At 40.0% G+C, this 23,953-nt stretch overlaps 2 long non-coding RNA genes across 2 annotated transcripts; both read left to right on the top strand.

Moving 5' to 3' along the window:
* Positions 1-2,878: 2,878 nt before the first annotated feature.
* Positions 2,879-10,798, top strand: LOC109950906. Its single transcript, XR_002273160.2, has 2 exons — positions 2,879-3,271; positions 8,066-10,798. It is a non-coding gene; the product is annotated as an uncharacterized LOC109950906 (long non-coding RNA).
* A 2,702-nt stretch (positions 10,799-13,500) lies between these two features.
* On the top strand, positions 13,501-22,012 carry LOC109143967. The gene is made up of 3 exons (XR_002044430.3): positions 13,501-14,585; positions 18,192-18,330; positions 21,843-22,012. It is a non-coding gene; the product is annotated as an uncharacterized LOC109143967 (long non-coding RNA).
* Positions 22,013-23,953: the final 1,941 nt, after the last annotated feature.

The raw sequence follows: 23,953 nt of genomic DNA, 5'->3' as shown, positions 1-23,953 counted from the left end.
AAGAAAAGTAGGACAGAAGGTGAAATTGGTTTTAGATTTGAAATCCTTAAATGAGATTAGAAAAACAAATAATTTTCTCTTTGGTGGATAGATATCCTTGTGAATCTATAGGTGCTGTGTGAATCAGAAAACAGGTAAACTTGTGCCCTAGGTCCATCAAACTACTCAGGATTTATGCAGAATTTTATAGACAAAGAATCCAAGAATACCCAGGATGCACCTGATTTCCTGTGCTGTCACTGTGAAATATATCTCTGCATGCTCAGCAAGCTCAGTGCACTCAGCATGAATGTGAGATGTTAAGCAGCTTTATACAAGCAGATGACCACTTGTCTGGGATTTTCAAGTGCTTGGAAACTCAGTAGATTCAGAAACTGTGAGCAAATGACCAAATTCCTTTTGACTCCACAGGAAGTCAGCAGCAAAATGTGTAAGAGGAGGTAAATGACTCACAGAAGTGAAAATCTATGGCCAGTAGTGTCAGAGTCGGCAGTTATGGGTTTTACACAAAAAACCCAAACCCACCAAAGGAAAATTCATGGGGCCTGCACCTGGCCCATGTCTATTGTGGCTGTGGCAATGGAAGTAAATAAGAAAACAAACCCGTAACCTCTAAGTATCTGAATCTCTCTCAGCAACACTCTTATTTTGACCTCAAAAATTAATCAAATGATGAACCACACTAACAAATGTTGGCCAGACCATTCAGTCATTGCTCTCTTCAGAGACAGTAATGTTAAGAACTGCTTCTCTGGTTACTCAAGGTTGAGCTTCTCTTCCTTCAGGCAGGTCATTTTTTCCTTGCTGGTGATCTGGTTAGCCCTTAGTGCCCACAGTCAGTGCATTTACCTCTAGATACGGGAGTGTGTGTGGTGGGCAAGTACAGGATCCTTCTGAGATGGAGGAATTATCCAATTGCTTTGTCCTCTGAGGAGCTGTAGACAGTGGAAAGAGAAAGATGATAGCTGGTGTTGGACTTTAAAACAAAGAACTAAAACCCCAGCAACTCATTCTGAGCATGAAAATCTTAGTACTTGTCTCCTGTTGGGAGACACCCAGAAGGAGAGCCCAGAGGACTCTAACTCCACAAGCAGGGGTAATTGCTGATGTGCAGAACATGCCTGGAGAGGGCATCAGAGGGAGGCAGGTCCTGAAAATCAGGTGGGGCTGGGAAGGTTGAGAGCAGGAGAAAGACAAAGTGGAGTGGTGCTCTGCAAAACATCCGTTGACAAAATGTGTAGATCACACCTGGCTGTATGGATGAATCTGAATGCCTCTGGTTGAGACTTCAGCATGAGTCAACCAGTTCCTCATGAATGCTCTAATCAACAGGTTATAATACAAAAGGAGCCTAAATCCTGACATATTAAAAAAAAAGGTCGAGGCTGACTTCTGCAGAAAAAGCCTAAACATCCCACTCTAAGAGGCATTTCCAAGTCCTGCATCTTCAATTCAGACCTGTGTCTCCAACACTGAGAAGTGACAATGGTTAGCCAGGTCATGTTGCTTCCTCCCTGGCTAATTCTGAGTCCTGACATGATGAATGAGATTGACTTTTGGTGGGTCCATGCTTAAAGCAGGATGCCTTGTGCCTCATTCTGCACTGAACTTTCCTCTTCCATGTAAGAGTGGGGCATAAACCCAGCAAGGAAACCATGCTCTGCTCTGACAGACATACGCAAAGTATTCCTAATGTGAAATTATCATGCTGGTTTGTCTTATGGTGTCTTTGGTTGGTTGGGTATTTTTGTGCTGGATACATCATGCAGACAGGAGATATGTGCTATTCATCTCCTCCCTAGTCAGTCAGGTGGAGTATTTTGTTGCAGCATGCCTGTCTGGTCTGTGGCCCAAGGTGTTCTTTAATGCCAAGGGGAGGACTGAGGAATAGGATGGGGAGGAGCATACCTTGCTCCTATCCCCATTGGGAATTGGGGTCTGGCAGAAGCATGCACCTGGGCACAGGAACCAGGGAGAACCTCTGAGCTCAGCAGCACAGGCATTTTGTGTTAGGAAGGGCTTTGTGTCAGGAAGGGCTGCAGTGAGCAAGGCAGCTCCTGCCATGTAACTTCACTTCTTCCTTAATGGTGGGTGTTTGGCTTTGAAGCTCTAGTCTCCCCTGATCAGTTTACTCCATAAATTAATGTGTTAATTGTACACACAGTGTTGTCTATTAGGGAGGTGTGTGTTTGATAGCCTCCAGCTGTGAGTTTGCAGAGATCCTGTTGTAGAAATCATTTCAAGGAGCAGTTTTCACAACCTTTTTAATGCACTCTTAAAAGTAACAGTTACAGGGGCTTTAAGGTATGCAGCTGAAACATGTTTGGAGAATAGCTCATTTAGCAGCTCCAGTGTTAACTTGATGTTAGATCGAATTGCATGATGCCAAATTAGCTGTACACCACATATCATCCCACTAACATTGCAAGAGCTTCTCTTTTTCTTAAAAAAAAAAAATTAAAAAAACACAACCATTTTTAAAGCTCATACTTTAGAAATTCTTTTGTAACAGGTTCCATCTGTTCTTAATTTCTTTCCTAAGCAGGCAGGCTAGAAAGCAAACCTTTACTCACATCGACTCCTTGTGTGAGTCACGGCGCACAGAAGTGTGCAGGCACTCTGATCCCGAGATAGAGGCAAGTGCATATTATATATTTACAACAAATCTCTTTGACCTCTCAAATGCAGCAGGCACTACTGTTAATATACCAAACCCTGTGTGTCACACAGGCAGAGCCACAACAGATGTATTTTAATGTTTTGGGTTTTTAATTTGTCACCCTTCTCTCTTTGGACATTCATTCTTAAACCTATAAAAATAAGTAAATATAAGTTTGTTTCTCTTAGTAATAGGAACTAAAGTCCAGCTGATATTGGGAATGGAGGTCTACTGTCAAAAACTACAGTTTAGCAATCTGTCAGGTGAATATTACTGAGGTGCTCCAAAGTGTTCAGACATCAGTAGGTTTGAGACGGTCTACACAGACATCCACACCCACCACCAAAGTATGCAACCTGAAAAACAGATAATGAATTTTCCCCACTACAAGCAGATGTATTTGTGAGGGGACAACAAGCAGCTCAATGCATAGTTAAAAAACACCTGCACATTCAGCTGGACCTGTGTTCCAGTGGTTGTGGCTAGAAGAAGTTTGTCAGGAAAGCAGAAACAATCCATTTTTCTTTCCCTTTTTACAGTAATTTGCTCTCACCAAACCTGGAAGGGCTCTGGGTGGAGGGTGAGATGAGAGAGGAAGCAAAGCATCGGAAGGTGAGAAAATAATGCAGTGGAAGTTGAAGCAGCTTGACCCAGGGAGACACTGACCTATGTAATGTAAATGGGAAAACTTGAAGAAAGAAATGGTTTGCAGACAAATAATTGGACAAGGTTGACCTTGATACTGAAAGGGGAGGGGTGGAGAAGGAGAGAGGGAGAAAAAGAGGAAGAGAGAAACGAAGATCTGTGTAATGTAAATCAAAAATACTTCAGTATAAGCATTTACAGACCAGTTGGAGCCCAGAGAATGTACTCCTGTCATCTAGCCCCTGAAAGTTTCAGTATGCAATTTTCCCAAGTAATCTAAAGTGCTTGTTTCAAGAAAAAAAAACCCCACCTTTACAAGGGTCTGCAATTTGCTATTTAAATTGTATAGAGAAGTTTAATGTGGTAGGTCACAAGTATGCTGCCCTACTTCACCAATCCTTTCCAACAGGCAGCCTGCTTAATGCATACTGCTATCAGGCTTTTCCTGAATTTACTGGGGGCCTTCACTGATGTACTAATACAGTAGGTTCTAAAATGCTTGAAAAATAAGACGAAGATTAAGATTAAACAAAACATTTTTCTTGGTGATAAATTTAAGCAAATTGAATCTAATTGCTCAATTTTATTCCAAGACAGAGTCTGTGCTGACCTCAGACTCAAGTATTCTTCCTGCCTTTTGCAAGCCTGAATACATGACATCATTTGGACAATTTGCACATATTTATACAATTTGTCATCATTCTGTCTTTACAGTCTGGAGAGTTACAGGATTTGCCTCTAGGCTTACTTTTCTCCCTGCACAAAATGCTTTATGAGAATCATATGCTTGCAATACTATTTTTAAAAACTGAAAAATTTAAGTAAACATTGGGAACCTACTTCATATTTAAAGCTGATATGAAGAAAATAAATTGTGAACAGAGTAACAGGGGCTGGCAAATTCTAAACACAAGCATGTACTGGAGGCACAAGTGGTTTTTTCCTTAGGCTACCTTTGACATGGGTATGTATGAACAGCATGGGCCAGAATAGTATTTCAGAGATGGGGGTGGCATTAAATGAATTTTTTTGTTCTTTCACCAAATGTAATTAACTTCTGTACCTTATTATCATATCAGTCAGTTGCATGGATTATCAGGAAGATTAAGAAAGTGGTTGGTTGGCGCACAATCCAAACTTAGATTCTTTTGAGATGAAGGAAGGGGAAAAGATTGGCACAGTGGAGAGACTCAAGAGTTTGCAAACTAAATGCTTACAGTTAAATCCTTAATAGTTGGAGCATGTGAATAAATTTTCTTTTTCAAGTGGTACATAAACCAAGGAATACTTCAAAGGAAATTTGGCATTATTTTTTGAGAATTTAAGCCCTTTAATTGTGAGTTTTCACAGAATCTCAGTATATCCTGAGTTGGAAGGGATTCAAAAGGATCACCAAGTCCAGCTCCTGGCCCTGTACAGGACAGCCCCAAGAACCACACCATGTACCCGAACACACACAGGTTTGAACTCTGTCAGGCTGGTGCTGTGATCACTTCCCTGGGGAGCTGCTCCAGTGCCCAACCACCCTTTGGGTGAAGAACATTTTCCTAATGCCCAACCTAAACCTCCCCTGACACAACTTCAGGCCATTCCCTTGGGTTCTGTCACTGGTCACCACAGAAAAGAGATCAGTGCCTGCTCCTCCTCTGTCCTTCACAAGAAAGTTGTAGACTGCGATGAACTCTCCCCTCCCCTCAGTCTTTTCTTTTTAGGTCCGCCACATTCAGCTGCTAGATTTCAAACTGGAAAACCTTTTTGCTTGTTTGGGGTAGTTGTTATTTCCAAAGCAGTCTTCAAAAGAGAACAGCAGAATATGTTCCTGAAACAGCTGAGATGCTCTTTTCCTAAAGCAATGATATCTGTGAACTTTAGTTTACATGTAGACTATATCTATGTTTGGTTTCTTATCAGGGCAACACTTGCCAAGGTGCCAATATTCCCTTACATCTGCTTATTTACTCCTGCATCCCAAAATACAGATCAGAGGTGATCTATACAGCCCATTGGCTGAGTCACTATTTGAGAGTAAATATGAGGTAGTAAATATGAGGTTGACAGAGCTCATTTGCTTTACTGTATTTTTTTTACTTCCTCAATCCTATAAAAGGATCTGGTACAATATTTTTTTTCCCAAAAGGTAAGAAAAAAAAAAAAAGTGATTTTAAAAGAAGGCCAAACTCTTTCTAATTCCCCTAAAGTCATATTTTTTCCATTTTGAATCAACATTTTCTTTTGAATTTCACTTTATCATTTTAGAATAGTTATAATTAATGCACAGCTAAAAAAGAATTTTCATCTCCTGTTGAATGAAATTTTTTCTTCAAATAACATTTTTTCAGCATTATGGCTTGACCATCAAATGAAGAAAATCTGCAGTGTGTGCAGCTAGTAAGACCTTTCTTCCACAGTAAGAAACAAGCTTGGTCATTGATTTCAGCTATCATAAAATGAAGTCCTTATTGATTCACACCAACAGCTTTTAACTTTCAGAGCGAGCTCACATTTGAACGATAGACTGAAAGTGAGTGATCCATAAACCTGGTAAACAACACTTTATTGCTCTTGTAACTCTGTAGATGTGCATTGAGCTTTATAGACAAAAGCAAACCTTCTAAGTTATTGTGGACAAATAGAGAGGAGACAAACAGCAGACTCAGAAAGGTGAGGATGGATGAGGATGGTAACCATCATTTGAAGTCTATTTCCAGTGGGTAATTGGAAGCAGGGGTCAGACATTCTGGCTTCTTGAAACAATCACTTTTTTAGGGGAGTTAGAGGAATAAAGATGGAAGGCCCTAGTGAAAGCCAAAAGGGATGAAATCAGAAAGATAAACACAGAACCTTGCTTTGGGGGCATGCATTTTGGGCCCAGTGATAGATGCAGGGAAAGAGGTACAGTAGGTGTATAAAGCATCAGGACATTGTAGTTTAAGCTGAAGAACTTCTTTCTGACCTTGCAAATGAAAACGAACCTGAAGAGATACTTTAAAAGTTCCTTGGTACTGAACCTACACCACAGTTTTACAGAAAGACTCAGTTAATTAAAACCTGCAAAACAAAACACAGCTATTAATTCACTACATGGTCCTGTGGGGTAACAGCCTGCTAATGCAGCTTGTGTAGACCCTGTGCCGCTTGCTGCTTGTGACAGCAGATCCTTCAGGCAGCGATGAGGCAAGACTTTTGCCTATGCTTACCTTTATTCACTGCCACTAAATCTTTTCACAATCAGGGTCTAAGCATCTGTCAATAAGTCCTGACCACACAGGCACATTGACTTATAATCTGATTTCTATTCACTATGCACACAGGTTATCAATGCACATATTTGGTGCCCTTCATTAGTTTAGTGTGCTATCTTTAGAGAAAAGTCAATGGCCTGCCCATCTCAATGGATACCGTAGAATAAATTTGTGAACTAACTACAAAAGAGTACATAAAACCAGATGAGGCATGACAGAATTAAAGTCTTTGAGTCAGAGGCTCAGCTGTGGCAAGCAGCCAGCTGTGCCACTGCCAGTTAGGCCATGCGTATTACCATTACAATTATATCGAAGGGAAATGACTTCATGCACAGGGTATGGCTTGAATATTAAAAATTCCTTGAGCGAAATGAAAGGCGCATTACAGTATGACAGAAAAAGAGTGCAAACATGTTTCATTTTATTTCAACACTACGCTCCAGCAGATGCACTGGTAAGCAAAGGAAATTGCTAGGTCTCAGTTTCATGTTCCAGGGCTTTACTGATTGGAGGACAGATTTACAGCACATGTAAGAAACAATTAGAATAGGGACTCCACCAACAACAAAGCGAGGGAATAAATTCCGATAATGAGACGGGAAAAGTACAAGGTAGAAATGATCTATGTGCTTGCATTCGAGGTATAAAATGTCAAAAAGCCCTGTGTCAGCATGAATTGCACTAGGCAACAGATGGTGTACAGATTACGCTCTCTCTCCTCCTCTTTCTCCCTGCGTCTCTTTCTTTTATAGGTTTCTTTCCAAAAAAACTACAGATTTCCCCCAAACACTTTGCTATTTATTGGCTGTCAACTGAATAACCATAAATGTTTGGTTGGGAGATTGTTGGAGAAAGAAAGAAGGGAACAGACAGAACAAACTTTAAAGTTTTCCCAGTTACATTGCACAAACAGGAGATCCACTCTTTACATTCTGAATACTTGCTTTTGGTTAAATAGTTTAGGCTGAAAATTTTATTTTTTTCTTCCCCATTCTGGAGACAGTAACTAAGTGTCACACAAAAAAGAAAGAGAGATGCCTGCAGAGTAAAGACTCTGCAGTGCTGAAGTCATGTCTAGTATCACAGCAATGAAATGGAGCTCAAAGAAACTTGTTGCTTCATCTTAGCATCTATTTACATTGCATAGGCAGAGTTCCTGAATCATGAAAAGGTCTCATTTTGTGAGAAAAACTCATGAGCTATGGAAGGATCTGATATTTTTTGCATACTTTCACCTTGGTGAATCATAAACGATAACAGTTTATGGCTATAAACCAACCAACACTGCAGAAGCCTTATGAGTAGGGACTATTTTACCTGTTTCCCCAATGCAGCCACTTTGTGTGTGAAATTGTGATACAGCAGTTTAGGGCAAATGAAAACAATAATATGGGAATTCCAGTCACATTAGGCATTTTATGCTCAGAAGCACAAGAAACTTGAGATTTTACAGTTGTTGTTGCATTTCTAACCTGGTACACATTCTTCTGTTTTTAACAATGCTGTTTTGTTTTCACAGGGGCTGAATACTCTGGAAGAACAAGATGAAAATAGTCATCTGGATGACATTTGTCTAATTTTCCACTTCTAAATCTGAAATATTTTAGATGCCATTTATTCAGGATACAACTAAACCAATTGCTACTTTTTTTTCTCCTTTAATTCTCACAATGTATTTTATGGACAGAAAACTGCTAGGCTTTGGACAATCTAAGTGGCCAATGCTTATTTTAAAGTTCAAAGCTTCACTGTATTTTTGTGATATTATCCCTTGCACTTCCCACCCAGAACAATGCAATCTATTTAAAGCAGACTGGTTTTCTAAATTGCTTGATCAGAAAAGTACTAGAGATGCAGATTAACCAAAGAAGCAAGGGAGGGTTTTAACCAGAAGTTATGATCCTTTCATAGCCCATTAACACCTGATGAGGTGGCCCACACTCCTCTGTTTCGTGGCACTGCTGCAGCTATGTGTTAGCCTCACCCATCACATCCTGCCCCTGGGTCCTGCCCATGCTCCCGCTGCTAAGTCCTGATGCCTTGAAGTGGCTACCTGAAAACAGAGGCTAGACAAGAATAAGAGAACAAAAGTAGGTATTTATTTGAAGGGCCTTCAAAAGTACACCCTGGGCAGTCAAGGCCTATGAGGGGCTCCACCCAAGATGGACGCTGGGTCATGGGCTCTTCAGACTTTTATAAGTTTGGTCCATTTGTATATCAGGGTTAATTCTCCAGTTATAACCTCAGTTAATGATGTAATTACCCCAAATTTGCCCCTCCTCTTCAAAGGCTTTTAGTTTACACATTTTGGGGCTTTGGACAATCAAAGTGTCCTTGAAGTGCAAACCTAAGAGAGGGTTTGTTATGTCTAACCAGCATGAGAGAACAGCAGCTAACAGGACTCACGAAACTTCAGACTTACACACTAGGCAGTACAGGATTTGAAAAATATAAAAGTTAAAACCTAAGGCATCAGTCCCACTGGCCCCATCTGACAGAAAAGGGTTATGATTAGAGGTATTTGTGAAGTAGGGACAAAGGATGCTGTAAGTAAGGGGCAATGGTTTCTGAGATACTATTTGTGATAGGTACTTTACCATCAAGCAAGGAAATGTGCCCAGAGGCAAAAAACCCACAGCTGAGCTCTGAGGTTAGTGCAGTTACAGAAATATCTTCAATCAGAAAGGATAGTTTCAGTGTCAGGCTCAGGGTGGAAGCCGAGTGAGTATTAAAATCCACTGGAAAGGAAACTATGAGTTGTCTGGCCTTGTGTATTACACGTAGTGGACCAGGTTGTCTAGAAACTTTCCAAACCTGTCTAGGATGGCTGTGCAGGTGTTTGTGCATCATGTAGGTATGTGCTTTCAGTTTGTAGATATAACCCACCTCATTTAATTTACCTGTGGAGCAGGGTGACAACTGTTACATGTTGACTCTGAAAACTTGCTGACTAAGTGCCATGTCTATGGATCATCACTCTCCCTCACCTCTGCAGCAGTGCAGAGAACACCCCCTTCATTGTGGGGTTTCCTGAATGCCCACCTCTGAGGGAACCTGCCAAGAGAGATAGTTGCAGCAGTTTTGATCTACCTTTGCCTTGTGGGGATTATATGGAGGTCATGTCCTCACAAAAGCAGGAGGATGTGTGCCATCTCTAGTGTGTCTCAGAAGGATCAGCAAAGGAGGAGTAGCTATTCTCCGGCAATCTCCAATCACATAGGGCTTTTGCACTCGAGATTTTAAAGAGGCTATTTCATAGTGGGAAAGTGAAACATTTAAATAACTTTTCCTTCTAAAGAGAAGTGTGTCAGAATGCACACCACTACCCAGACTTACACGGATGTCAGTCTTGACCATGCTCAGACAGAAGTAGTATTTCTTAAGGCACCAGGAAACGATGAAAAAAAAACTATCATAAAAATGCCTGTGTTGTTATTGAAAGGAGGAATTCTGATGAGATGGAAAGAAGACTGAGCAGTCAGAGGAACATCTACAAGTGGCTGACAAAAAGAATCCTAGCGAGGAATAATACTAAAGACTGAAGACTGAGACTACTGGACATCTTGTTACAAAACATGAGCAAAGAGTTTTCTAAATACACAAAGATTTTCCTCATTTCGCAACTTAGAGAGAGAGACATTTAGCTCCCGATCATACTGTTAGGAGTTAAAAGTTCTGTATTTTCAAGTGGTAAAAGTGGCTACAGGTTCACAGTCTGCAGCCAGAGGCTCCAGAGCACATGAGGATGTTATTTCTTTCCATTTCTTCCATCTCAGGATCCTGAATTAATTTCTAGAACTTAATTAAAACTTCAGAATACCTCTGTAGTATAGCTATTCTAATCACTTCCCCATTATACAGATTGTGAACAGAAAGAGAATGACATTTTTAAAAATCCTTAGCATTAAGCTAATTGATTCCTTTGAAGTCACTAGGAATATTACAAAGAGCATGAAAGCCAACAGAGTTAAGCCAGCTCTAAGTTCCAGATTTTCAGAGATCTTATTAGAACTGCTTAAAAAAACAAAAGTTCCCTTTGCTTAGGAAGCTCTGAAGTTTATTTTTTATATCAAATCAAAACACAGATTCAAAATTTCTCCTAGTACTAAAATTTCACTTTGGAAGCACCAACATATTCAATTTTCAGGTTGTTTGTTAATATTGTAACATAATTATGTTTGTTGTCTAGCTTTTTATATTATTGAATATGTAATAAATTTTCAAAATTAAGTATAAGAAAACAGTAAAATTATACTTTTCCCTTTATTTGTATGAAATAATGTCTACTTTAATGAGATGAGTTCAATCCAATTTAGTTTGACTTTCAGTTGTAGGAAATGTCATACACTTTGCCACATCTCTGTGAAATGCTTTGAATCCGAGAAAAAATGCCTTTGCAAATGGAAAACCATTTCAGCTAAAGTGTTTAACCATTTCTAGCACTTAGTTCCTAAAACATGAAAATTAGTTGCCTTGGAGGATCTTGGTAAGTGCCTGAACTGGCAAGATATGTGTCACTCAATGAACTGTATGCTTGTTTATATCTTCAGATTTCTAAAGAACTTTATAAAATATAGCCCTCATGTTCTGGAAAATCCCACCCAGGACCACGTTACTTCAGGCCACTGAACAAGTAGGTGTTGGTGCCAATGAAACATGAAGCAAAAATCTTAACCATAACAGCAAGTGTATCTGTCCTTCCTTTTGCAATTAGAAAAAGGAGATAATAAGGGATTTGTGTAGAAGGCAGACAAAAACTAGATTAAAAAGAGAGCCAGACACATTAATTTCATCCTGGTTTCATACTTTTTCAGCTGGCAGTGGAAAGAGAGGTATATTTTTCCTATGGAGCCAGAAGTCTGTGCAGGTAGCAGTCCTCCTGCTACTTTTGTGTTATGACAGGACTGCTCCATTTCATTTGCACTGACCTGGATACAATGGTGATCATGCCAGGAACTCTTGAACTAGAATCTGTGATTGAGTATTGCTTTCTTCTTTTTTTTTCAGGGTTAAATCTTGTGAACTTCTCTCCTTTGACTGCCTCAATTTCTCTAAAAATAAAGTATGCACCCTGTAGAGAAGTTGCGAATACAAATTAATGAATACCAATTAGCATACACACTGAGGAGAAAACCCTTTGTATTTAGTAGCAGATTGATCAGTTTTCCTTTTTGGATCACTTTCTAATTTTAACCTCAGTTTACTTTAGAATCCCCATGCAAATCACTTTGTTTTTCAGTTTCAAATATACATATTCATCATCAATTATTTGACATTGTAAATTGTCAAGCCTATGATACATTCAAAGTTTCTTTAAAGAGAAACAGATAGATGTTATTCTTTTACCCATTGACCCCTGGATCAATGGAAGTGAAATTCTGAAGGCAGTCCAGTTAGAGACAAAAAAGTACATGTGTGTGTGTATAGATATATGTATATGCATATGCACATGCATTTCTTATGAAAGATTGTATTAGAATTGCTGTTTAAGTAGATATAATTGTATGTTCAAAGGAAAACTTCTCACACTGAGATGAATGTGCATGGTCTAAGACAGAGCTGTCTATTGATGCTCTGTATCAATAGGGACAGGATGATCATCAACTCCCAGAATTAAACCTGTTTATCTGAAAAAGATCTCAACATCAACATTTCTAGTCCAAGAAATAGGCAAAGTTAAAGGCAAGTTTTCAAGTCAAAACAAAAACCAACCCAGCTAAAACTGTCAGTGTCAAGCTGTGAAAAAGTTAATGAAAAGAACTGTGATCTGCACCATTAGTTTTTGTGAGAAACTCTCTTTTTCAATAGTTTGTACACTTAAAAACTGATCAAATGTAAATGCAACAGTGGGTTGGGAGCTGATTTGAGGAAACTGCAAATGTAACTGATAATTTTGATTCTAGCATGAACTTGCCATGCACTATGGATTCAAATTATAGTTTTGTGCCATTACACTGCTTTATTGTTTTTTTTCTCTGTTTCACTTTTTCTTTGATGTAGAAAATCAACAAAAACTAGAGAAATATAAATGATGGGATATGTCAGAAAGAAGCCAGTGACATTAGTTTAGTTAGGAAAAAAATGTGGTAAAAATAATCCACACCTCTCTTAGCTTATTTTTGTTAAATTATTTTGGTTGTGAAAGAAGTTAGCATGACTGTTGTACTTGGTCATTAAAAATAGAGGATAAGTTAAAAAGAAAGGATTGGGAATTGTAGGAAACAGGCATATATGAATAAATAACATGAATAACCAACCCATGTCATTTGGCAACAACCCAAAATGAGGACTTAGAAAAATTACTTCAAGGAGGTCTATGCAAAGATATGTAGCAACGGGGTGAAAGACTGGTTCTAGGCTTTGAGGAATGCTGAGGACATGGCCTAAATCAACATGAGTAGGGATAGTGTAGGTGTGTGATTAGGTGATAGGGCTCAACCATTTGGTATATTAAGTTCCTCTGACTTCTCCCCCAAAATTCTGTAAAAATTCTCTTCTCTTCTGATTCGAATACCTGCTGTTCTGCAACCACATGCTGGCTTTTACTTGCTTCCCACTTTTTCACCAAACTCTTTGGCCTCCAGCTCTGCAAAATCTGAGGCTGTGGATGGATGACTTTCATCTCTGGGCTCACAGTAACTCCTCACACAGAGCAGGAGCAGAGGCGGTACAGGTTGTACCACCGTGGGACACCCTGAAAAATGGTGCATGGCTGCACCAGAGTGCACAAAAATGCTTGTCATGCCATGTGCTGCTAACAGGATTCCATGGAAGACCTTCACAGTCTCTGTTTTCCTGACAGTACACCTGCATCTGTGAAACTCATTTCTTCCATTGCCAATACTCCTGCAAAATGTATTTTCCCATGTGGCTGCCAAAAAAAATACAAACAAGCAAACAAACAAAATAATAATTTAAAAAAAAAACAACCCTCCCCAAACAAACAACAGCAAAAAACAAACAAACAAACAAAAACAAAAGGAAGAAGGAAATAATTTTTAAATACATTTTTTTCACAATTGTCATCAAGAAAATTCATATACTTACCTGGACAGTATGCCTCTGAAAAGGGAGTTTTTTTCTGTAAATTCCACCCTCCTGTTCACAGCACCAGTGCTTCAATGAGTTTTTTATAATATCAGTAATTCATTAATAATTTCAGGATTCAGAAGAAAGCCTGCTACAAAAGGTGGTCTATTATGTAACTTGTTTTTAAAGTTTCTTTTTTCATAAAAGAATTTATGCAACAGTGGTAGTTGACAATGCCACTCTAAGTCTCTGCAGTTTGTTCCTTCTCTGAGACACAGATCAAACAAATAGTGCTATTTATTTTTGCTTGAAGTAGTAAATAATATCTCTATTACAAAGATACATGACAGCCGATGTGTGATCATCAGGCTGCAGTCTCTCTTGCTGAATCTATGGTAGTGCTGATAGTGTTACAGCCTCTCCCTTAAAAACCTGTCTTTCAAAAATATTTTATTGCAGGCATAAATGCAGGGTGTTGCTGTCCTAGTTTGTACAACTCGTGAAGTAAGCCTGAATTTAAATCTTTAGCAACCTACATTTTTTAATAGTAGACATTATCTAATGCTGATGCCAAAATTACTTCCTTTGAGTTTCTGACAGGAGATCCACTCAGCCTGATGCAGCCAAGTATGGGAAAGCTGTGTGGTCCCCTGCCAGAGCTGTCACTGATACCTCTGCTGCTGAGCTTACTGCACACCAGGTCTGCATAAGCTAAGAACAGGGCACCCAAGGAGGTGAAATCCTGACCATCGATCAGGGCATGAGGATTCAGCAAGGGATGCTGGCTCCCCTTTGTTTCCTCCCCACAACTGTTGTGAAGAGTTATTAAAAGTTCTCTGTACTGCTCCATGGGAACCAGTATAAATGCCTATGTAAATACGAATGTACATGTGTTTTTCTCCTTTGGCATCACCCTTTACCTGCTCTTACTAACAGCTGTGTTTCTCAGAACATTAAGTCAACTAGAGACCCCGTGGCCAGTGGCTGCCGTGCCAGTACATCCACAAGAGGTAAACTTTTTCAGAGCACTTATATGAATGACAATGATTATATGAAGCCTTGAACATGCTATTTTGTGATTCAGTGACAGGTTCCACAAAAAAGTCTCTTCCAAGGATGCCTTGTTTTTTAAATGGTTGAGTCCTTTAAAATAGAATAGAATAGGTATTCCAACAAGCTAAAGAGAAAAAAATCCAAAATAATCTAATTCAGCTCTACAGACATTAATGCTATTTGTAGACTCACGCTCCTCCAAGTTTTGTTTGTTTGAAGGAGTAGATGGTAAAAGACATTAGAATGCAGGTGAGCTTCCACTAATGGAAAATTATTTCTGGAAAAAAACCTCCTACATTTGTTTGCACACTCACACATACAGATGGGGTATAGCATTATGCCATATGGAAGATAACCTAAAATATTAAAATACATTAATTCTCTTGCCCTGAAGGCCTGCTGGCTGATTACAGACAACTCACTGGGGGTTTACACTCCAGTAAATTCACTTAGTTTCATAACATAGGTATTTTGCTGGTGCTGTGATACACTGTAGGGCAATGAGCCTATTGATCTGCTGTTATTAGATGTGTTAAGGCTCTGAAACATATTTAAAAAATAAAGTAATTGAATTCTAAAATTTTTCAAAAAGTTAAATATTATAAAGCTGCAGTGGTGCAGCAGAAAGTTTAGCACAATGTTGTCTTATTTCTCCAGCAGTTTCAGGTATTTTTTTTGTTCTGATTTTCCTTGCAGACCAGAGTGCTTATTGCTACACCTCTTTTTGCTGCACATATGTGCTTGTGTACTGCAGCATTACAGCATCATGACAGCAAAAGGGGATGTTCAGCCTTTTCCAACCAGATTCCAACCCTTCTAGCTGCCTCCTACCTGTGACTGTAACTTAGATTTGTTGAACTGGTACTTAACAGTGGTCAGAGGAGGCTGTAAATCCCACTCTGGTGATGTTCCTTTACTCATTGCTGGTCTGAAGCAGCTGCATGAATTTTGGGTCCCTTGATGTATATCAGCTTCAATAAGGAGAAGATAACTGAGTCCTTTCTGCTGTAGGGAGATACCACTCACAGGAGGACAATAAATTAGCAAAAATCATCTGCATTTTTAGTGAACAAATATGAAAAAAAAAACCAACAGAATGTTATCATGAGCAGAAACAAACACACTGTTGGATGAAGCTACTGATGTTGGATTGGCTGCCTAGCTGTTTCTGAACATAAACACACTAGTAAATGAAATTTCAGCTGCCATGATGCCTGCATGTGCTGGTAAAACAGGCCGCAGGGGAACTGTAGTTGCATAAAGCAACTTACCTACAGATACAGTGGGCCAGATCTTCAGAACTTCTGTAAATCGCTTTAGTCTGACCAAGTGTCTTGCAGTTATGGTTCAGCCTAAGGAAACCTCCGACTGAACCACAGAAGTTTCACTTCAGGCCTGTGTTTTATGTTCTTATAAAATACAGTGTATTTGTAAACAGTGAGGTAATCTATTCTTCATACACCACCTTTCAGATGACAGCCAAGCAGCCTTCTCTTGTTGTTAGCCTTTGCTATTTCAGCAAATTGATTTTTTTCCCATGCACTCTTTTATTTCTAGACTGCTTGGGCCTGACCCAATTTCTTTTGAAATCAGTGGAAGGATCTATTGTCAGTGGGAGCTACCTGAGGCTAATTTACCCCTTTGGGAAATAAAAACCCCCAAAAGAAACCAACAAAATAAAAACACCAAAGAGAAATTCTGTTTTCAATGTCAGCTCTTGATAGATTTATCCTGAAGAAGACTTAAAATGTAATTAGATCTTGGTCACTAGCCATTTTTAATCTCTTCCTTAGCTTTGCCAAATATTCACCAGAGACAGCCTGACCTTGCATTTTGTCTTCATGTGTACATGCTGGTCTTATGGCTGAGCATCCTTCCCTTGTCTAAGTCTCCATCCACCTGGTTTGCATTTGGGCAGGGCTGACACAATAACCAAGGTTATCAGTCCTGCCTCCTGCTGTCTCCTTCCTCTGGCATAGCCTCGTGGTCCCCCAGTGCTCTTTCCTTGGCTGCACAGTGCTGATGTTCCCACTGATGTTCAAACAGCTGTATCCACATCAGCACTTCAAATACACTCCTCTGGAGGGTGCCAAGCTGGTGCCATTGTCTATGTCCAGGAGGGGCTGAGTGGGAACAGCAAGGGCTCTCCCTGGCTAATGGGGGGATGATGGATGAGCTGGGCAGCACCCACCCCTGCCTGGCAGCACCCATCCCCTGTCTGGCAGCAATGGCATCTCCCTGCTGCTTCAGAGCAGGTTGGTGTGTACCACCCTTTCCATCAATGGCACTGTTGCAGTGAGTCCTGGGTCAAATATGTTCAGCCTGTGGAGAAGAGTCACCTGTGCTTGCCAGAAATTCAGCAGATGACATCAAAAGGATAGTTCTACTCACCTAACTGCTTTTCTTCCACTATCAATTAATCCAGCACATGAAGCACTGCTGTTTAAGATGGCATTAAGCATGGTGTAATATGTACCCCTGGTAAAACTATTTTTTATCAAATTATTCCTTTTATTCAAGAGTTTTTTTCCTGGTGAGTGATGGTCAACTACTTGCATTAACTAATCCACAGAAGACAGCCAAGAAATGTCATGGCATTTGTCATCACTGCATCTATGTGAGTCACTTCTTCCAGGATCTCAGTTTCCTTATTTTCAAAAGTAGAAATAGATGATCAGTGGTTATTTCTTGAGTAGCAGCCTAAAAATCTTCAGATATAGTATTTCCTAACTACCCATATATCATCATTAGTTGCTACTATATTAATTCCCACATTTACCACATGACCTTGTCTTGGTAACCATCTCATTTCTAATGACTGAACTTTGTACATCTGCTCTTACTAAAAAGTACCATTGGTTGATTACAGTACTCACTGCCATGGCATTATAACACACAACCAACCCAAAAAGTATGCAAGTCCTATTTCACAAATCAGATATCCACTGATATCTACTGTAAGGTAGGATCTGCCACCCATGTTTTAAAGCATGTAAAAAGTTTCTTAAAAATAAAGATTACAGTCACTTCACAAATTGCCAAGAAAACTGCTCTCTTTTAGACAGCAAGGCACACAGATTGCGTTCAGCTGAAGCAGTGCATTAAAAAAGAATCCCCAAAACCTCTAAACAGACTAAGATGTAAAAACAAGAGATTTTTAATTTTTCTGTGTAAAAACTTTCCTAGCCTCTCAAGTATGGAATTTCTGATTTAATCAGAAATATTTTCCTGAGTGTAATGTCATTTATGCTATGGCTCTAGATCTTCAGCAGTAAATCTTTAAGTTAGACTGGTGAACTCTTTCCTACAGCTGACTTGACACTATAGTAGAGAAAAAGTAGGCAGGACAAAAAAAGAAGGAAGTCTTACATTTTACCATGAAAACAGTTAATCTTCCTCTGCAAAACCGTAAAAATTCTCCTATAAATCAAATACATTGATTTATTTTTAAAGAAAAAAATCCCTTGAAGCAAAGGCTTTTTTTTTTTTTTTTTTTTAAAAGGGAAAAGTAGTTGTCCACTAAAATGTGTGGGAAACTATTTGAGCCAACTGTTGTTTTACAGATCCTAACCTTAAGGCCACATCAGCCTTGAAGTTCTGCTGTACAGCTTAAGTGTCTTTTGGAAAAAATGGATGAAGATCAATGTGCCTCTGATCTAAAATGTTAAAAATCCTTTAAAAGAAAGACTTCTAAATCCTAAGGTATGAGAACATCTTAAATACATATATCCATCATACTGTGTATTTCAGATAATTTAAGACTTTTAAAATTAAATGTGATTCCTTTGTGAGTGCCATCATTTTTGCACTTTGGTGGAGAAAGAAAACTTCAGAGCCTGTGGGTGCAGTTGTGGCAACTCTTCTTACACTGAGTAGTACCTTTTGCTGAGTGTTGTCCTACAGCCCCTTCTAGGTATAGCTGTAACATATGTTGGAGAGCAGCATCCTAAATGATTAATATTAATCTTGAGACAAAAAGCAGACCCATTTGAAGTGGTCCTAAGTTTTCTCATTGCATTTTGTCCCTGGGACAGAATATGGCTGTTGCATCTTTCAGGTATTTGATTCCACTCACCCTTCTTCGTCCCACCTTTCTAGATATGTTTTAAGTCCACAGTTTGAAGATATTATTCAGCCTTCTCCTAGTGAAAAGGACTGGACGAGAATCCTTTTGAAGGCTTCTACCTCTTCCCTTAATCAGACGAGGCGTGGTTGGTAAATGATGTAAGGCTTGCCTTTCCCTAGGGACTGAGCACTCAAAGCTCCTCCTGATTGCTTGGGGAAAAAGAGAGCCAGAGGGGATCCTAAATCAAACCCTGTCTCTCTCTCACCAATGCACCGATTGCTGCAACAACTTGCTTTCATTAGGAACATTTTCTTCAATTAAGGGAGACATTGTCAAGTATTCTACTTTTAGAGCTCTTAATTTGTTATTTTTTACTGGTAGAATTTGTAATGCCATCTCAGAGTCCATGGCATCTGCTGGGACAATATATTGTCTGCTCCTGTGCCATGACACATCACCATAAAACACAGGGCTATAAGAGCCTATAATAATTTATGAGAGTACATTAGGTACCCATGTATAATTAATCAAATGGGCATTATGGAGGCAGGACTATGCCTGACTGACAAAGGTTACCTCTGTACGGGTGTCTTGTGTAACCACACGGGGAAGAATCCAATTGCTAATGTTCACTGAATTACAACAAAGCTTTTACTCCACAAACTGGCACTCCAAGAAATGAAGTTGAGAAGCATGAAAGCAATCCCTGATCTTAGTGTTTTGATTCCAAACTGATACTCTCGACAAGATTCAGGTAGGGGTTTCAATACACATGAAAACTGGAGGAAGCTAAGTTTTTCAGGGAAGAGTGATATGAAGGCCATTAGAAGTTGAGCCAGGATCTAGAGTAGATTTAGCAAAAAAACCTGTGGAACACATTCAAAATTCATTCAAAACTGAAGTAAGGAACCTGTTGAAACGTTGAGATTCCCATTTCCTAGGACCTGCTAGGCCTACAGTAGTAGCTTAATTGTGACTTCACACAGCTTTTGGGGCTGGGCACTCTTCTACTCAATTATGCTCCTGCTGAAGTGAGTATGAATTGACTCATCTTGCAGAAAATCTCAAATGCCATTGGGTTTGATTCAAAATAAAGGTCTGAATGTTATTCACACTGTATTTTTATTTTCTAGGCAGAGAAGTCTGAATAGAGCCCTGAGCAAAGCCTCTGCAGCATGGTGCAGTACACTTGGCCATATATATGATGATATATTTTTCAGAAAAAACTGGCTACACTCTGGGTTGAGCCAGCAATTTATTCACTGGCTGTGCTGCCATAGCCTTTCTTCTGGTCCTCCTGACCGGACCCACTGCCAGTAAAATCAATTGATCACACAGCACTGTATGTCTAACTTTTTATCCAGTCCTCAGAGAAAGGGAATTATTTACAGCCTGAAGTTACCAAGCATGGCTTCTAGATCAAAGTTCAATGGCTGCAGCTTTCAGGTTTCTTTACTAAAATCTCTAATTTTGCTATATATAATAGCAGATAGAAGCTGATAAATTCCTTTTGAATTGGATATCACACAGTAAAAAAAATTGCTCACTGCTACTCTGAACTAATTTTTTTCATTAATTCAGGACTGAAAAGATGCTAATATCCTTAGGAATCTGAATTTTGTGCACTAATATTATTTTCATGGTATCAAAATTATCTGCTTCCTCTGGAGAGGCAAATAACTTGGTGGGTGGGCTCTGGTCCGGGAGTTAGGGCATTTGAGTTTTCTTGCCTTGTGAAACCAGTTGAGAAATACTTCTAATGAGTAACAATTCTCAGAGTACAGTTTTGTTTCCTTTAAAATACTGGGGTTTTCTTCCCCATAAAAATATCATTCAGTTGTAAGCAAAAGCAAAACAAAAAGGGTTTATTTTTTGAAAGCTTGTATTTTACTTACCAATTTCCTTTTATTACTTGTGGAGGGATCATCTTCCTTTCCTTGCTGCTTTTACCCTCCAAATTTTGAGTGATGCTACCTTATTACTTCTTCTGGGCAATTTCCACCAACTATTCTTGTATCTACCTACAAGTACACAGACGTGCCATTATCTGAGCCCTTCGTGATCAGACCCATCTTCCAGTTCTCTCCCTGAGGCAAGTCATCTTATCTCCATTATCTTCAGAGATCACAAGACACAGAAATCTAAGATTGCAAACTCAGACACCCCAACTCATAATAAGAATGGATGAATCAGCTAAATTTTAGGTTAAAATCCAGATTTGAAAATGGCTTAGATGCGCAGAAAAAAACATGAAAATATTGGTTATATTTTTTCCTGCTGTTATATTAGGTAGATTTTTGTGCCCATCTTGAATGAAAAGCAAGAAGGTCTGGAAAGGCAAATATCCCTCCAGAACTGAAATCCCATTTCTTGCACATTTATACGAATGACACATCTGTTAAAATACATATCACAAAGAGTCCAGCCTCAGTTGAATACAAATAATTAATATGAATAATACATAGAAATTTCTCTATTTCTTACATGTTAGCTTGGCTGTGTGGTCCACAAATAGAGAAAATGATCCTGGCCAAGTTCCAGCTGGCTTGTGCAATAACACAGGTAGTCATAGGAGTTCAGATTTATAATGTTCATTGGTGGCATATTCTCCAGAAATCAAAATATACTTTTGAAAGGAGTTTTGAGACCCTTGTTGGAAAGCATTAAGGAAGAAGCGAGTTTCTTAAAATAATTTAAATCAGATTAATAGCCTGGCTGAAGAGATGATAATTCCTTGGGATCTATCTGCAGTACACTTTCATGTTTTGTGAGAGATCTATCTAAGAGATTACAAATTACATGCAAAAAACATCTGGCATTTTTTACTATTTAGAGGAGAGGGGAAGAAAAGAAAGCAAGGGCTGGATGCTGTTGACTAGAAGTGTGTACACTTGTTTATTTTCAAAAGTTGGTTGAGGGCTTGCAGGGAACAGCAGGGTAATGGAATATTCATGAAGCAGATGCCCTTCACTTAGCAGAGGGCAAAGGAAAGCAGATTGCTAAACCCCTCCAAACTTCCTGTGCAAGAAGCTCACACTACAGAATAATGAAACCTGTGTTTGCCACCCTGCAGCACAGCAGTGCTAACCTGGCACCACTGAGCTCTTTCACCTCTCCCTTGCCTTTTGACTCCTCCTCCTATTATCAGGCATGGATCCCTGATGCTGCTGCACAGTGCCCCTCTGACCGCAGCTGCAGCGGCACAGACCTGTAGAACTGATCACAGCCTCGCGGGAACCCTCCTACTTTTGCCCCGGGGATAGGCTGAGAAGATGCAAAGCCCCACGGTGCTGCTGCAAGCATGGTCCTCACCTGTCAATACCTGAGCAGGGGGCGGTGAGGGCCCATCACTTGCTGGCCCAGAGATGGAAGCTGGTTTTCATGTTGGTTGATAGGTTTACTTTAAGAGCACTGCAACAACCAGCGGCAAACTTTATCTCCATTATCACGGGACACAGACTTCAGGACTCAGCCAGTTGGTCTCCCACTGTACATAGGTGCCAGCCATTTTCAGCCCTACAACCGCAAACACTTTGAACGCCAGAAGAATCCCCCAGCATTACAGCATCCCGACAGCTCCAGCGCCCCAGCGCAGGCAGGCGCAGTGAGGCACCCAGGGCCAGTGGCGCTGCCTGTCGCGGCTCACACAGCAGCGGCGGGGCAGTGCCCTGCGCTGGCCGCCCGTGGCGGCTCGGCGTGGCCAGGCGCGGCCAGGCGCGGCGTGTCGCTGCCCGGCTCGACAGATTGGTGTCAGCTGCCCGCGGCCCCGGGCCGCGCTCCCCGGGGGCCCCGCGGGCAGAGGCGGCCAGCGCACAAAACCGGCAGGCACGAAGCAGCAGGTGGCCCCCGCGGAGGTAATCAGGATCACATTCAGCGGGAGAACCGGCTCAATTTTCAGCCTCGTGTATGCCGAGGGGCCTGGAGCTGCCTTGTTAATGCTGCAGGGAACACGTGGGACACATTGACTGCATTAATTGTCCCCACTCATTCAGCAGTGGATGAATTATAATGTTACCACTCCAGGGTAAAGCAAACACCTATCATAACAATCATGTCATTAGTGTGCAGATGCCGGCTGCTCTGCTTAACCTTTTGTATCGTTTTTTTTTTTTTTTATGGCATGCAATAAGAATATTTTTATTGTTTTTCTTATAATTGATTTTTAGGTTGCAAGTGTAAACCCTTGAAACAAGCTCGGCACATTACTCAACAGCCAGGAATAACCGCGTGGACTGGCAAAGCACAGATTAAAGTTGCTTTAGAGAGAAACAGCAAGGCTTTAAAAGTTTATGTTTGCGGTTTGGTTTATCCATTGCAGTATGGCTAATGCATTTGTTATTCACATAGTATTGAGCTCCAGAAGAACTAATGGTCCCTAAAAAATGTAACAGCCTTAGAAATGCTTCTAATTTAACTACAGCTACTAGCAAGCAAAGATTATATATGCACACCCAGACAAATGCCACATTCTGGTTTGAAAATTCATATCTCTGCAGAAAATCTTTTTGTTCACTGTTATGTATGTGCACACACATATGGAAACACACACGTAGATATATATACACATACAGATGTACATGTGTTTGTATATGGAAATTCCTTTTTATACATGAAACTTTATATTAATTAATATTAGTATGTATATTAATAATCTACATGTAAAATACTATCTTGGCTTTGAGTTGCATTTACTCACACATGCAGGAAAAAGCTTCTTTGAGTATTGCAATATCATTATTATACAATAAATGACCCTGAGCTGGTGCCACGTTCTCATTCGTCTTTAATCGAGCTCTATTCTGTTTGTAGTGGTATCCTTAAATGGCATTGCCAAGTGTGTTTGGAACTTCCCACTATGTTTTCCTAAAGCACTCAAGTACTCTATCAGATGTTCCCTGTAATCTCTTGCCTTGGTGATTTGCAAGCAGACACCCCACTCCCAGCAACCCTTGTACATGTCATTAGCAATTGTTCATCTAAACCTCCAGAAAGCATCACTGGGGGTTTGTGAAAGGGGTTTGCATGGCTTAGCAAAGGGGTTTGCATGCTTTGGTCCTGACTCTGCACTGATGTTTGTTAAAATGTGCAGATCCCTCATGCTTGTGCAGACCCTGCTGGAGCCAGCAGCTTTGTGTAACTGAGTATTGCAACACCACAGAGAAACTAACTGTTCATTCATCTTCCATACCTGAGCTTCAGCATGTGTTCTTTGTGAAGGTGGAAAGATGATAATTCCCCATCTTCCTTCTGCCCTCTCCC

The sequence above is a fragment of the Corvus cornix genome, chromosome 1 (assembly GCF_000738735.6).
Source record: "Corvus cornix cornix isolate S_Up_H32 chromosome 1, ASM73873v5, whole genome shotgun sequence".
Classification (NCBI taxonomy): Eukaryota; Metazoa; Chordata; class Aves; order Passeriformes; family Corvidae; genus Corvus; species Corvus cornix.
The sequence above is the reverse complement of the archived record's forward strand: the minus strand, read 5'-3'. Positions and strand labels throughout refer to the sequence as shown.